At 35.9% G+C, this 17,067-nt stretch overlaps 1 protein-coding gene across 1 annotated transcript in view; it reads left to right on the forward strand.

The window, feature by feature from the left end:
- The window catches only part of KIF26B (kinesin family member 26B), a 215,765-nt gene that overhangs the window by 41,050 nt on the left and 157,648 nt on the right, over positions 1-17,067 (forward strand). The gene's annotated exons all lie outside the window — the stretch shown is intronic.

The following is a 17,067-nucleotide window of genomic DNA, read 5'->3' on the forward strand; positions in this document are numbered from 1 at the left end:
GCAATTTTTGCTTTAGGTATATAAGCATATGACACTCCCCTGTTGTGTTCTCATTTTCCTGACCATAAAACATTGGCTGCTACAACTGACAATTGCTTGTTTCACAACAAACAACAGATATTTAGAGACTAGATAAAATTTTAGCATAAAACAACACCTTTTATTATTAAAAAAAAACATTTTATAAAGGTGCATATATCCACCTAAAAAGGACATTTGAGGAAGTAAGACATTCTAAGGATTTTCTATACTACAATGGATCATCTTCAATTTGTAACTGTCATGGCTTTATTATAAACAGGTGTTGCAATATTTTCTGCTTTGTGGAGGCATTGTGGTAGTATTGATGCCTTTACCAGTTTTTGGTGAAATGCCATTTATCATCTCACTAGGCGGTAAACACAAGGCGAAAATTCTTTTTTCCCCTATAGGTTTGCAAAATGACTGGAAGCCCTTTGACCTCCTCCACTTATACTCTTGTTGGAAGGGGGTAGGGTAAGGACAAGATAGAAGACTTTTAAAATGGCACTCAGGTGTTATTCTTTAAAATAGGTGAAGGAGAGCCAACACACAGCAACCCTGAACAAACAGTTCAACCCTGTTTGTTCAGGGTTGCTGTGTCTTGTCTCTCCTTCAACTCCAAAAGCTTTTTTAGCTCCAGGATATACCATCTTTCCTGAAACACTTCTAAAACGCGTTTGGTTTGGCGTCATTTGCGTTGGGGGATTCCATATTAATAGGTGACCCAATGGTATCTATGAACATAAAAAATAGTTTTGGTTTTATGATTGTTGTTGAAAACTCTCCATCCATTTTACAAATCATTGGCACAAGATCTAGACTATATTTGGTCCTTAACTAGTCTCCATATCCCCTGAGGAAGCCTATAGGGGTGAAACGCGTCTGGACAGGAGATATTACACTGTTCATATAATTGTTACTTGGACCATTTACCCTCAAGATGTATTTGTAAAGTATATATGTGTTTATTCACAATTGAAACTTTTTATCTGGGTTGATATGGTTTTTTATTATAATAGTTTATAAAATTATAAATTATAAAATTATAATATTATAAAAGTTTTGTATATTCTTTTAAAGAAATCCACTTGAGTGCCATTTTAAAAGCTATCTGTCTTGTCCTTACCCTACCCCCTTCCAACAAGAATATACATAATTTAGGCTGGGCACTCCCTCCAGTAATTAGTGTTCATATCCATGTTCCCTTATACCACCCTCCCCCTTTCCCTAAATTCCTCCTCCACTTATATCAGTTGTTTTCTGTGCATTGTAATTTATATTGCTCAAAATATGAGTGGCTACTAATATTTAGAAGAGATTTATAGGAGCGTAACTTGTTTAACCAGAAAGGTATCTAAATGGCTTTGGTAATCATTTGGGAATGTTCTCCCTCGTATACCAGATTAGACAATGTTTTTTAAGGAGGTTTTGTTTTTCTTTGCATCGGCTTCCAGTTTGGGCTGGATCACATGATCTGTTTTTGTTAAATGGCTTAAAATGATTTGCCAGTGATTACTGAGCATTACAGTATCATGTAGGTGCAGGTAATTACTAATGATTGCACACTGGCAACATTTCTGCAATTGATCACTTCTACACATTCTTACTTACCTCTGTGCATCCAGACAATCTTGAGGATATGTTTCTGAGTGTTTTTTTATTTTAGTTTTGGTTATGATTTTTTCGTTTTCAGACCGACTCATTTATCATCTGTGAGCTACTACTGGACTCTTGGGGCTATTTTTTCTTTATAATATATTCACACCTATTTTAATTTATTTTGAACAGACCGAATGGCTGCAAAGAGTTAAATCCCAGAAACCATAACTAAGCCAATTTCCGCTTATTTACAAAATTTCCTGAGAGGAGAGCTGTCATCTCTCTTCACAGCTCTGAGCCTTGCTATTGATCGTGTGATTGAAGTCAGCTTATGTTGTCTGATGGCACATTGCAAACCTTTTTCCTGTGATTGAGTACTCTCATTTCTTTTTTCACTTTTTCAAGTATTGATTGTGCAGCTATGGTTGAACACACCACAGTTTTTCTCCTTCTTGCCTCTCCTCTAAATGGGCCAAACCTAGTTTGGTAAGAGAGTGACAAGGCGTGCAGTGCTGTATGATGAGGGAAGGAAAAACAAATGTGCAGTAATTATTCACAGATGTTTCCATTGCCAAAGGGTCAAAACACTGGAATGTCTACCCCTGACAATAATTTAATCCTCTATTTATTTTTTGTATGATCTAATGCTTTGATATATTCTTTTTTATTTAAAGCATACATTTATTAATATAAAGTTTACAGCTGAGTTTGCAGCAATTTACAAGGAAAGCAAAGTATTATAACAAAGCATATGCCCCCATTCATTTGTTTCCCCCGCCCCATTTTTTTATTGTGCTCTTAGAACAGACTAACATGCGGCTCATATGTCCATTTATATGAGCAACTGATGTTGTTTAAAAGAGACTTTCAAAGAGAAAAAGAAACTTTGATTTTAAATTAAAGCTACCTGTACCCATTTGTGGGATACAAGTTATCTTTTAGGCAAATGTTCAACAGTCTAACTGGATTTATTGTGACTGTGCTGTAGAAACATAATAGATCTAAGTGTCAAAAAATATTAGGATCAGCAAGGCTGATTTTTTTAAAACAGCTTTGTATTCCTATACCCAGGATCATAGTGTAAGTCTACAGAAAAGTGAGACACATAAGTAGATATTCATTGAAAGGTTTCCTTATGGTCTGGTAATTTTTATGCGAACATTTTAAATCTTCTGATGTATGTATGAACTGCACTCAATTCCCCTGCTTTGCTTTATGCTTATATCGTTTTAACCATAGTATGTGTACAATCCTGGTATCTTGTCTCCATCTTTTCATTTTTTTTATCTTTTTCTATTTAAGAACTTAACACTTACAAGTTTTTATTCCCGATTGACAAGTATACTTTATGTAGATGCATAACAGAACATTAGTAAAAGCTTTAAAACAAACTCCCACTGATCTTTGTGGATGCAGGCACTGTGGAGTAATTCATCCTCACAGACCTGAGCAGAAGCTCCCACCTTCTAGACCTGCCTTGGCAACCGATCAACCTTCCAATTTTCATTGCAAAGTTCAGGTCCAATCAAAACAGAAATTGCTTTTGTCAGTAGAGATGGAGACCCCCAGTAGAGAAATTTAACCCTTTGGCTTGAAATGCACCCTAATACAAAACAAGTACTCAGGAAATGGGAATAATCACAGTGTTAAGATCAGACTTTGATAATTTTACTGTTTCTGATGTGAATTTTGAATGTTGAATTAATTGTTTCACAGTGTCTCTAGCTACAGAGATCATTGAACACTTGTTTTATATAAATTATTTTCTCTGGGTAAAAATCTATAGCTAAATATGTAAAGTGTAAGTAAACAATTTTTGGAGGTTATATTACTACAAAATCATCACAACCAACTTGTATACAAACTTCAAATGGTAACATTCCTATATATAGTAGTAATATTCTCTGTATCAGTGTATGAGAATGGATATTGATTCTATATACACATTGTACAGAACATTCTGCTTCAGTAGGAAATAAAGTGGAATAATAATTTAATAATTTATTAAAAATATATTAAAAGCATGTCAGCAATGTATCTAATCCAAGACAAAACCACATTAGGCAGGCAGTGATATTTTACCTGCAAAACACAGAGACTTGCTAACACAGGTATGAAAAGGAACCCCTCAGGCCCACAACATTAAATTATAGACTAGAAATTTTATAAATATTCCATTATACTACAACTTCAATCAGAGTTTTCTATGTTAGCTGCCTTGCCGTAACATTTCAATTTAGAATTTAGATCTTCCATCTCGATCATTTCCTTACATTATTACATATTTAGTAATAAATGTTTTTAAAAATGCTTTAAATGAACCATTTTATAAAAATTTAGAACTGCTTAGTATATCTCTGATTATTTGTTATGACCTAAGTGTAAGTCTATGTTCAGACGGGAATAGGTGTTTTCATGGTTCTCCTGGTGGCTGGCACCTTGCTAGCCGCATTGCTAGTTCTTTATTAACCAGGGTTTGAACATTTTACAGCAGGCCACAATAAACCACTCACTGACTCATTTATTCTCTATAAGCATCCGCAGCTAAGGCGCTACACATGGCTTTTCACCGGAGGAAGCGAATCAGGGGTGTAAGGAAACAGTAACCACACCACAACCTCACCAACAGTCTGAACATAGCCTAAAGATGAGTGGAATGCAGTTGTTGTATTGTACCCTCAGCCACCACTGGAGTAAATCACGGTTTACTGAAGGAGAATGCAGGGAATATAGAATTTTATCTGAGTATTTGAAACAAATTGACTGTGCTAAGAAGCAAGGCAGTTTGTTGTCTAATCTTCTGCATGAAAACCTGTTAGCATTATTTCTTTTGACGTAACCACTTGGCTGTTTTTCGCTGATGCTGCATGATGTTTAGAACATTTTAGCTGCTTTGTTGAACCACAATAATGTCTTTAATATTTTCTGATACTTTATCAAATATGTTTTTATGATAACAATTCTAACTTCTAATGACGGCAAGAGTGTATATTATTTTGTTATACCTGATTCTCCGACCACACACAGGGTTCATGCAGACAATAACAAACCATTTCCTGCAACCACAAGTATTTTTAAATAATATTTGTCTTCATTCTAGAGTGCATTGTACATTACAAAGTGTTGTAATTAAAGGGACTCCATTGTAATTTAGTGTCATCCTGTTTATGATTAAAGAGAGCCTCCAGCAGTTTCATGTAGCTCTTTGTAGGTTACTGTATACAAATGCTGGTGTAGTTTGTGTTTTCAAGCTTCATCCTGTGGATTTTTTTTTTGACTCCCAGGTCCAGATTTACAGGCTTGATGTTAGTGGCAGTGGTAGAACAAAATAACCTTACAAATATTAGAATGCTAGCCAGATAAAATGCCAGTTTAAAAACAGAAATGTCTTTATTAAAAGGAAAATTAAATCAATCTAATTGGACATTTATAACAACCTGAATCACCTCAAATTTGACTTCTGTGGTACAATTAATCCTCATACACACGCTGAACTACATACCCATTTTACTCACCTTAACCTAGTAGTGCCTGCAGACCCATTACTTTTTTCTTAAGGTTACAAAAACCAGGATCCCTCTTCAGGTGCCCATGTTTCATGTGTGACATGGACACTTCCTATTAGCAATCCAGCGGTAGAGTCCTTCCTAAATGGAGACTAGGATGCAACAGTGTTGACCACAACAAGGGAGAACAATTGGGGAACTGCCAGACACATCTGCAGTGCTGAGAATGTAGTCCTCTAAATCTAGAAGCATCTCTGCAAGATGGATTTAGGTAGGTTTTTCCACCTTTACAAGGAGGGGTAGACATAACAACATGTGACATAGGTTGGAGAGAAGTGAGATGGTGGGCAGGAGTTTTTGACTGGAGATGGGCATTAATATCAACTTCCTGCCCCTGTAAAGCAGCACTTAGTTCTTAGTCTGTAAGTGAGAGGACCAACATTTGGAGCCAGATAGGTTTTTTGGTGACAGGTTCAATGTAGCCACATGAAAATTGGTTGCAGAAGAGAGTTAATTTTTTACATACAGAATATCAAACAATGATATATGTAAAAACACTCTCTATCTCTCTCTCTATATCATCCTGGCACATGCAAAGGGACCAGGAAATGCATGGTTTCCCTGGCAACTTTATCTGATACTGCTCATGCATTGCCTAATGCACCTGATGCTGCGCATGCATCCCTATCTGCAATAATGACCTGCCAGATCATAAAAACCTCTAAGAAGAACTTTAGTTCACTTTAAGGCGTACCTAAACTCAGAATTTTCTCTTTACAAAAAAGATTAGACAACCATTTTATGTTATATAAAAAATTGTGTTGTTTTTTTTTTAAAAGGGTGCAGCACCGCCCCCAATTCCTGATCGCCTAGGCGATAGGGAATGAATGGGAGCGCAGAGCCTCCCGCAATACCTAGGTCATGCATCTCGGGGGACTATTGGGTGCTCCTTGTGCGCATGCCCGAGCATCTCAGGCATGCACAGAAGGAGCCCTTTTGTCAAAATGAAATACAAAATTGCCAATTTCATGCATGCTCAGTGAGATCGGCAAGTTTTTTTCCCATCTACATTACCCGATCTCGGTCTGGGTTTGGTGACGTAGGAAGAAAAACCCGGAAGAAGAGGAGAAGATGGCGGTGCCCAGAGCCCTGGTCCGAAGAAGGATGCCTGGACAACGTGAGACCTGATAGAAGAGACCTCCAGATGGATCGGACTGCCCTGCGGGATTGGAGGTAAATGTATTTGTGTTGTTATAGGGTACTTTTGAGTTGAGTTCCTTTTTAAGTCCACTTTAAAGGCAAAAAAGGTTCCTTTTTGCATTGTTTTATTGGCAAGATTTTCAATCCTCAGTGGAATTAAGATCACATGTGGAATAGGGGAAAATTCATAGCTAAATAAAAAGAATCTGGCTTCAACCTGACCACCTCATGAGTGGATTAAAATGTAACCCTTTTTGGACTCTTTTGGTGAACATTTTATATCATACAGCCACTTCCTCCTTTGTTCTTTTTTATTCTTCATTCCCATTGTAGCATCACTACCCTCCCTTCACACTTTCTTTTCTTATCTTTGAATTGGCTCCTTTTTCCCTAACCTCTGATGTTCTTGGATCATCCCAAATACATTCATCCGCATTTTTCTGGTTCCTTTTAAAATAAAAAATAAATTCCTCAAGGGAATCATTTTCAATATCATTAACCCAATCTTTAACCCAATATTACACTCATACTTGGTAAATACAAAATATTTAGTATAAGATATATTACACTATTTCAATATTTGATTTGTGATGGAGACTCAATTGGTATATCATAATTTATCACAGAGGGAGGTCCAAACTTTGATTGCTTGAATGTCATCCAAAAATGATGTTGTTATCTATTATAAAGGGACCAAATGTTTAGCTAATACTCCTAAAAAAATGCGCAATACTTGCGTTCTTCTATCACATCATTCATTTTATATGAGCCTACAAACAGCAAATATTTACCAAACATTTTTTTTTTCACTAAAGGTAAATTTCCTTAATGTATTGTCAGGACTGGAACATATTTTCTTTTTATTTTTTTTATTTAGGTTAAAATAAATATATAGTACATAGTTTGCTTTTCAGGCAGTGCATGGAGCTTTAGGTATTTCTTCATTTTGCTGTTGCTATTTCAGTCTAGCTGCAAATTCTGACAGTCAAATTACTGACCCCTTTTTTGCACTTTCCTATTTCTTTATTATTTTTATAATTAATAGTAAACAGTATTTATATAGCACCAACATATTTCTCAGCGCTGTACATTAAATAGGGGTTGCAAATGAAAAACGGATACAAACAGTGACACAGGAGAACCCGATCTTAAAGCGTACCATAACTCATAATACACATAATACCCTTAACACAATAAAAGGTAGACAACCCTTTTATGTAAGGTAAAAATTTTGTTTGTGTGCAACACCCTTTTTTTCTTTAAACTGCCCCCTTAATTCTCAATCACCTAGGCGATTGAGAATGAATAGGAGTGCAGAGCCTTCCGGGATACCTACATCACGCATCATGGGAGGCTCTTGACTGCTCTTGGCAGCAGATGCTCGGGCATGCGCAGAAGGAGCCCTTTTGCCAAAAGGGAAAGTTATTGTCGATCTCAAGCATGTGGTCTCGCGCCTGCGTCAGGTGACGTAGGAAGAAGAACCCAGAGGAACAGAGAGAGGATGGCCGCGCCTAGTGCGCCAGGCCGAAGATGGATACCAGGATGACGCGCAGGACCCGATGGACAAAACCTCTGGATGGATCGACGGGATTGAAGGTAAGTGTATTTTCTTTTTGGTTTTGGGTTTACTACCTCTTTAATACTAAGTCTAGGTTGTAGTGAAAGCCAGCCTGCCTAAAAGGAGATTACAGCTGTGCTTTTCTTTTTTTGGCTCACTCATAGCTTTCTGAAAATCCTTTATTCTATGTTTCTTGTTTATTTGTAAAACAAAGAATATATATATAAAGTAAAGCAAATGTAAAACATACATTTTAAAAAATAAAAAAATTAACATAACTGAGTGAAAACCAGTAAATTAACCCTAATGTGGGAACAGTGATGTGTTATGAAGACCATTCAGAAATTTTAATTGTTCCTGATCAGTTTTCCCCAAAATGCAATTGAATAGAACTTAAAAAAAAATAACAGTGTACTGTACTTCCCCGGAGTGTAGAGGTGCCAAGGCCATAAAGCTTTATTTCAGTGTGAGATCCATGGCACTGATTTCTCTAAATGCTAGTCACTACAGTACTGCTCATTGTTCTCCTTTGCTGAAGGTTTTGGTATGATGAAGCAAAACCCTGCCTCTACCAAGATGGCAGACAGTTTGTAATGTGGGGTAAAATTTGCAAGTTTGTAAGTCCTTGTGATGAGTATTGAATTTGGGAACAAATGATAACACATTGGACCGGATTTATTAAAGCTCTCCAAAACTGGTGAAGATAGGCTATCATTGGAGAACCTGAGTGATCCAACAAGCCTGGAATCGATTTCTTAAAAATTAATTGTTAATAGTTGGCAACTGTTTTGACTCTCTTCTGGAAAAGCTTTACTAAATCAAACTCATTATCATACAGGTATCAAAAAAAAATATCATATCTGTAAGAGCTGGTTTATGCTTTGTTGTCAGGTGCTGTTAAAAATGCTGAGATTCTACAAAATGAATGCGGCTGTTTGTGAAACTAATTAGGCTTCTGTGCCTCTGGTATTAATTAGGTGTTTTAAACCACCAGCACAGAAGAATGTATATTACTCTTCTGCCACTTTTCTGTGAATATGTCAATAAAAATCAAATTATTGCATCTGTTTATTTTTTATTCATCTTCCTTTAGGGCTAGTAGGAAATCTCTGCAACTGTTGTTGCCGCAGGTAACAGAATTCTTCTGGTTCCTTGGTGATTTTTGTGAGCCTTGTTGATTTATATCCTGCATTTTACAACTTTCATTCCGAAACAAGCGTGTAAAATGTCTCCTCGAAGAGATGACCTCTTGTACACAAATGAAGTCCCCCGAGTATTTAAGATCTGGTGTTGTGTAATGTAATAATTTCTGCAGCAGTATTGGAATCGTGAGCATACAGCATTTATACTGATTAGGGTATTGTGATTGCATTAGGTTATGACTTATGTGTACTAGAATGGGAGAGTTAGGACAAGGGAGTGATTGCTTATTGCAAAGCTACCTATTGAAGTTTTTTATTTCTATTGTTTACATTACATTGTTTTACTATTATTAAGTATTGTGTGCTTTCACTTGGATTCCAGCATATCTGCTGCTTATGTCAGTATTTTGAGAATCAAGGGAAAGCTGCTTGGATTATTATATTAAAATGATATAATTTTATTGTTTCTATAATGAATACCGTTGTGGTGGCTGTTGGTACAGACATACAGAGTGCTGTTTATTAAAGGTCCCCAAGACTGGAGAATATAGATTATCATGGGAGAACCTGTGTGATCCAATAAACCTGGAATTGATCTAGTCCAGAATTGAAAAAATTTGAAAAAAAATTGCCAAAACAAAGGATTTTTGGAAAATTGATTTGAGGTGCTGGATCACCAAAGTTATTCCATGATAGTCTATCTTCTTTATCTTCAGTCCCATACATACCATTGAACAGCTCTATAACTTCTAGTGGTCTATTTATAAAGCAGTGAATCTGACATTCACTAAAATATTTCCTGGTGAAGAATCCTGGTCCATGTGTTTCAATGGCAGTAATTGATTCTCCACCAGGTAATGTTTCAGTGAATGTCACTGCGTTATAAAAAGACCCTTTTAGTATAAATCATACATATTATAGCTTGCCCCCACAAGTCTTTATCAATGCTAATAAATCAGTAATTCACCACTTTTTTATGTTCATTTTATTTATTTGTAAGTTCAAAGTATTTGCCAGGTGAAAGAGCTTGTTTTTGCCATGAATTTAGTTCCAATGTACATCAATACTTACCAACACACTTGGAAATTTGGACTACAACACAATTTTCTATCACTGAAATCTCATGTCAATATTTCACTGAATTGAATGTCACATTTTAGAGCCATAAGACCCTATAGAGTGCATCTTTGGAAATCTTACAGATTTCCAGGAAAACGTTATTTATTGTTGGGCTGGTTCTAATTTGAGAAAAGTTATATTGCCCTAAATTATGGTATTTTATGCTGAAAAGAAGTAAACAAATGCAGTAACACAATAATAGCATTACATATTACAATTTTGAATTATAAATGTCTGTAAAGCCATACATCATATATGCAGATTTGGTTTTGTAATAAATGTGCTTGTAATAAAATGATTGTACATTTACCGTTGAGTTGGAAAGCATTTTGAGTAAGGTCAGTATATATAGAAAATGTTAAAACTTTTTAAAGGATGTGATGCAGCAGCATGGCTTTGGGATATATCACACATTGAATTTTATTGTCATCTAATTAGATGTTTGCTGAGATACATTTGGTGTTAATATTGTGCCGAAGTTTGTATGTAAGTCCCAATTTTGCTTAGCTTGTTATTTCTCTGGAAGAATTTCCCATTGATGTACTCTTTGATCCCTTAAGCTTTAAAAGCTTCAGTGCACAGGAAAGAGACAATGCATTCCCTTGTGCATGTTATGATTTGTCACAAGATGGAGCACAAGACACCTGCTTTGCTTCACTATGCAAGAACTAAGCATCAGTAACTCATTTTTCTTCTACACAAGAGTGTATGATGTCTGCAGACTATGTCGTCTGATCAGCTTGTGAATTCCTATATTATATTCCTTCAATATATACTACAAAACACAATGTTGTTGCAAGTATAATTAAATGGGCTTGATAAGACCTTCAAATCCAGCTATACCAGATTGAGCTAGGATGAATATGGTCCCATGTCTTGTAACCATTTGTGTGACATCACCATTGGTTACAGTGTTCTCCCCAGACCCTTTTAGCTGGGTGCACCACCTATCACTTTTCAGTAGCCACCCAGCTGTTTTTAGGTGGTTAGTGAAAATTTGGGTCACAATATAAAGGCATTGGATAGTTGTGACATAAAAGTGGAATAAAGTATAGGGGGTGGTAAAAAGCTGACACAATTAGAGGGGTTACTGGTTTGCTATGACAACAACAACTTGGAATACTTAATTTTTCATTGTTTGAAAATGTTGCCCTGCCCACTTTAGACCACCCAACTTACAGCTTCTGCCCACCCAGCTGAAAACAAATTCTGGGGAGAACACTGGGTTACAACAACACCATTAACTATTTCAGGTAGATCTGTGTTTATAGCATACACAGAAAATTTAAAAGGAAGATCATATACTCGTGTGTCTATTTCTGCTCAAGCCTCTAAGGGAATCCTATCATTTCAAGCTAATTAACCAACTGATTTGTAGTCCTGCTATTAGCAATAAAAATGTACATAGTCCTAATAAGAAGCTCATGTACTTTAAAGCGGAAGTAAACCCATTAAACAATAAAATCACACCTTCAATCCTGCCGATTAGCCTATCTGTCAAGAGATTTCTTCCATCGTGGGTCATCAGATTGTCTACCCTTTTATGTAAAATAAAAATTCTGAGCTTGGGTACGCTTTAGGCTCTTAGTGACCTCTTAAGCTGCGGGCACTTCAGAGCAATTTACCCTCAAATTTAAAAGCAAAGCACTGACATTTTTGAAGTTATTTAGCAGCTGAGCTCAGCCTTTTCCCCATGCTAGCAGTTACTTATAAACCTTTAGGCCTTTTATCCAGAATATATAACACTTTCCATGTGATATGGAAGAGAAGAGAAGAGCCATCTGAACAACTTCTATTGCTCATATATAAACCCTAAAGAATCAATTGCTCTACTTTGCCTGAAATGGCCAGTGGAAGCTTGTTCTATGATATCGAAATACTTGAATGTCCATGTCCATTCACCTTTAATATTTTTACCATAGTAATTACATTGTAGCTATATAGGGGGACCTATAATATATCACTACATGGGAGGACAGCATTATTCATATGAAACATTTAAAGTTTTTTTGAAGTGTAAACGTGAATCCTGAGTCATCTATGTGTGTAATTCCCTTCAGCTTGACTCTCATTGAAGTGAGTGTAAGCCAAAGGTAAATTAAAATGAAAATATTTACATGCATTTCTCAAATGTAACAATCTGTCTAAGGTGTAGGTTGGCCTGCAGACATCTGATGCTAATTTTAAAATCATGTTCATGTATGAACATCACAGTGTATATAAATATTCATAAATTTGGACTTTAGGACCAGTTTTAGGCAGCAAAGGTAACTTACCAGGATAACTTCTGGTCTTATTTAAATACCATTGGATCATGTTAACATTTACTCCATTTAGTGTAATCTTTTTTATATATACTACAGGTTGTAGTAAAAATACCTCATGGGATCATTGGAAGTGTACTTCCCAGGGCTATACTGTGCAACTTCCTCTCCTTATGCTTTGTGAATCACCAGTCATGTTTAAACTCCCAAAAGAGGAAAACTTATGAAAACATAGATGTGACTTTTGTTTTACACTAGACTTTTTGTAATTAAGTGACAGGATAACCTACAGTTAGAGTGCTTGGGAATAACTCTCCTTCATCACAAGCATTTTTCTGATCACCTGACAAGTGGAATGAACTGAAGCAGTAGAGCCTGAAATATTGATGTATAAAATACATCTGTGGGATCAGTTTTAGCTTGCAATGGGTTAGTCCCTCAATGCTTTTCTAAGATTCATACTGCACAGTCCTATCTGTAAAGACAGGGGACCTGGTTCTTCTGCAAATAAGTAACACTTACAGGAATTGTACCTCCCATAACTGGACAGCGATAGAAAAACCAGCTGATTGTTGAGCTTGTCACTCTTCTCTCTCCACCATCAGCATGTCCATTGTATTCAAGACAACCTACTAACCTATGCTGTATAGGAGGCTACACATTTTGCCTGTTTGTGTCAATATATATATATATATATATATATATATGTTATTTTTTTAATAATATTTTGACTCCTAATACTGGGATTTTAATGTTTATTATTTTTAACATTTAAGCCTAAGTAGCTAAGTAGTAGATTTTCACCTTTCCATTGCTTCCCAAAGGTGTCACTGTGTCTAATGTAATTGGGTAATACAAGAGAAAAGGGTTCCTAAAGTTTAAGGCTACGTACACACGTTCAACAATTGTTGTTGGAAAGGATCTTTCACTATCGTTTCCAACGACAAAAGACTGAACGGGCGCCGTTCTGCTCTATGGTGAGGGAATAGGGGAGAACGACAGAGCAGCACCCCGCTGCGCTCTTTCCCCTTCACTTGTATTATGATCCATGAGCGACTTCGGACAAGCACTGTACACATGCCAGAGTTTTGTCTGACAATAGCCCTGGGGTGATTATACTGGTCAACAAATATTTTCTTGCCAGATTAAAGTCATTTTAGGTTACGTTTGCTGCACAGATTCCAAATATGGTATTGGTTTTGCTAGACTGGCTCTAGTTTTTGAAATATAACCTCAATAATAACCTCATAGAAAACTAAAAAAACGTGAAAATTAAGTAAAATAAACTAGATATGCCTACCTAAAATTACATTTTTGAAATACTTAATGTCAATATATTCTATATTCACTATATATACAGAACTAATCACAAAAAAGTCATTGAAAAACTCCATTTGCATGATTTCCTTTTATGCTGATGATCAGGACAATCATGTTGAAGGCTCCAGCAGTAGTCTGCCATCATGTGTCTATCCCATTTGCCCTGATACCTTTCTTCCATCACCTTTATATCTTGATGAGTAGTTCTTCTCCCCTTGTTCCTCACTGAAATCGCCAGGGTTTTCTTGAAATTTTTGCAAATGGCTATGGAGATAGTGTACCTTATGTTCATAGTAGCATCCAAATTTAAAAAAAGTTTAAGAGCAAGTTTTGTACCAGTTCTTCATAATTTTGTGCTTTATGGTTACCCAAGAGGTTCTTGACAACCATGACATAGCTGTGCCAGGCAGAAGCTTCAGTATCAGTCATGTAACTTGTGAAATTTGAATCATTTATCAGTTTCGGAATCTGGGGTCCATCAAAGATTCCTGCTTTTAATTTTTCAGTACTCAATCCAGGGAAGAATCTAGAAATGTGTTTGAAGCAATCATTGTCCTTGTTCAGAGCTCTAACAAATTGCATCATTAATCCCAACTTTTTGTGTAGTGGAGGGAGAATGATTTTTTCTTTGTCAACCATTGGCTCGTTAATAGTGTTCGCTGCACCTTTTTCATGTTTTCCCTTGGAGGCAATGTCACTTTTTTCCAGTGATCCTGCTTTGCTCTACTATCTCACAAGCAGAAGAAACATGGCTTTTATATTTGACCAATTGGATATTTTCATATTCTTCTTTAAGTTTTGTTGACTGACGGATTGGAATTGATGCATAGCAGCCATTATGCAGTAATACAGGTTTCAAACTTTGAGTGGAAATGTCTATGAAAAGCTGCCAGTCTTCTGCTCGGTATTCTGGTACTCCCATATGGGCTAGTAGTCCAGAAATTGTTACAACAGTACACATAGGCCCTGATTTATTAAAGTTCTCTAAGGCTGGGGAGAATACACCTTGATCAGTGAAACTGGGTGATCCAGAAAACCTGGAATGGATCTCGTCCAGGATTCAAAATATTGCTAGCAAATAGCAAATGATTTTAGGAAATCCTTTCCAGGTTTTTTAGATCACCCAGCTTCACTGAAGAAAGTGTGTTCTCTCCAGCCTTGGAGAGCTTTAGTAAATCAGGGCCATAGTCTCCATCTTCACTGAAATATGGTAGGAATGTCACCTCTCTTGTCCTATAAACGGTTATTTTAACTTCCGGTCTCAGACAGTTCTTTTCTATTAGACTGGATGCTAAAAGTTCAGATGCTTTTTTTGACAGACTTAGGTCACATATTAAATCATTGAGCTCTTCTTGGGAGAACTGCTGGTTTGATGAAACACTTCCTTCATATTCACTTCCACTGCTAACTCCTGGAATACACTCCAAACCCTGTATATCCTCCATGTCAGATACAGGAATATCAGGGAGTGTAACCTGGTTCAGCACAGTCTAGTGTAACTGAACACTGGTATGGTAAAATCATTTTTCTGTAAAAAAAGAAAATGTGTGAATTAAAAAAAAAAGGCAAATGAAAAATTCAAAAAAATAATGCTACATTTATTTGTTAAAATGCAAAACATTGGTGTAAATAAAGATTGACAATAATTTGCTGTGTTAACATTTGCTGTTGGTAAAATCGTCTATTCCGATTCCCGTATCACAAGAACTAGAGCTAATTTAATGAAACTGATGTCATTTCTGGATTCAGCAGACCTGAAATACACTAAATATATTAAAAAATCCCTGGCAAGTGAAATCCTTGGCTGTGTTATCAGATGAGAATCATCTGACGTGTGTACGTAGCCTATGATTTTAACTTTACATCTAGCATGTGACTGTGCCTAGGCACTTATGAACCTGCAGTCTCATGAGATTTGTAGTGTGAGTTAGTGATTTCACCACTGTTCTGCTTGCTACAGAGGAACCTGTACATGAAGACTTGCTCTGCATACCTTTCACTGCTTTCCCTCCCTTTATTTGTAAATATTTGCCTACATCTTCCATGTTGCTCTTTAAATATACCTTTGGCAATGATCAAATCTAAAGTTGTCAGGTGGGCAGTTCTGACCTAAAAAAGCAAAGCGCTGTCCCAACTAAAATGAATTTCCTTGATTAAGGCACACTTGATTAAGTGTTTCCATGAACATAGACCTGGAAAGGAAAGCTCCAATAACTGTCTGACCCACAGGTTACACATACCAGAAACAAAATAGCAAAATAATGACACCAACACATTTTTACTAATCCAATCAGTTTTTATTTGCCACAGTAAAAACAACGGAGTAGCTAACATGGTTCAGGGTCTATCCAGTTCTTCATCAGGGCTAAGATACAATTATATCTATAGAAAAATGTATGTCAGCAGATTTACCAAAGGAATAACACAATACAGAAAAAACCCTAAATGCATTAAAAATTATTTATAGATTCTTAATAAATAATGATTTCCATGTCACATTTGCGGAGATTATTACTAACCAGAAATATTGGTACATATGTGGTAATACTATTTATTAATTAAAAATGTCTTATAAAATACATTATGATGAACAAAAAGTAATACCAAAAAAGATGTTGAGTAGGAAAAAAAATACTTTGCATAGAGATTTTTTTTTTTTACAATAGACAATAATTACACCAAGTGCATAAATAGAATGGATGCCTAAACTTGTATAATGTGTATAACCAAATTGCAATAGTTGCTGTTAAGTTTTATAATTATAGGTTAGTATTGTTTCATAATGTATCTTGAAAAGATACCCTTTTGTAGCTTGATGAAAGTAAAATGGGTTATTGACTGAACCGGAATAATCATGTAATAATTGAATAAAGAGGAAAGAAATGTATTCAATCAGCAAGGTGAACTAAGTTCAGGTTCTACCAGTTCAAAGAATTTTAGCAGCAAGAAATAGTAAATTATAACAGTATTAGGCTGGGTAATTCGTTTTTAAAAATGCATGTACACGTTCCCATTGGGTTTATATGCTTTTTTATGCACTTTTTTTTAGTGTTTTAAAGCTTGTAGATTAGCCCATTGGAATGTGTGGAAATTTCAAACATGGGCTTTTAAAGCCTTAGGTTAAATGCTGGGGAAAAAGTCTGTGCAGAACAAACCTTACTAAATAGAAAATAAAACATTGTAAGCAATGGTGATAGCAAAGTATTAGGAGTAACATGCAAAAATGTCAAAGTATCTATAGAATTACAATGTATTCACATGTGACCGTGTACTGTACAGAGGGATGTGAAAAAGCTACTAACACATGCTATGTTTTCTTTGCCTGGGACAAATGTTTA

The sequence above is a fragment of the Pyxicephalus adspersus genome, chromosome 4 (genome assembly GCF_032062135.1).
Source record: "Pyxicephalus adspersus chromosome 4, UCB_Pads_2.0, whole genome shotgun sequence".
Taxonomy (NCBI): Eukaryota; Metazoa; Chordata; class Amphibia; order Anura; family Pyxicephalidae; genus Pyxicephalus; species Pyxicephalus adspersus.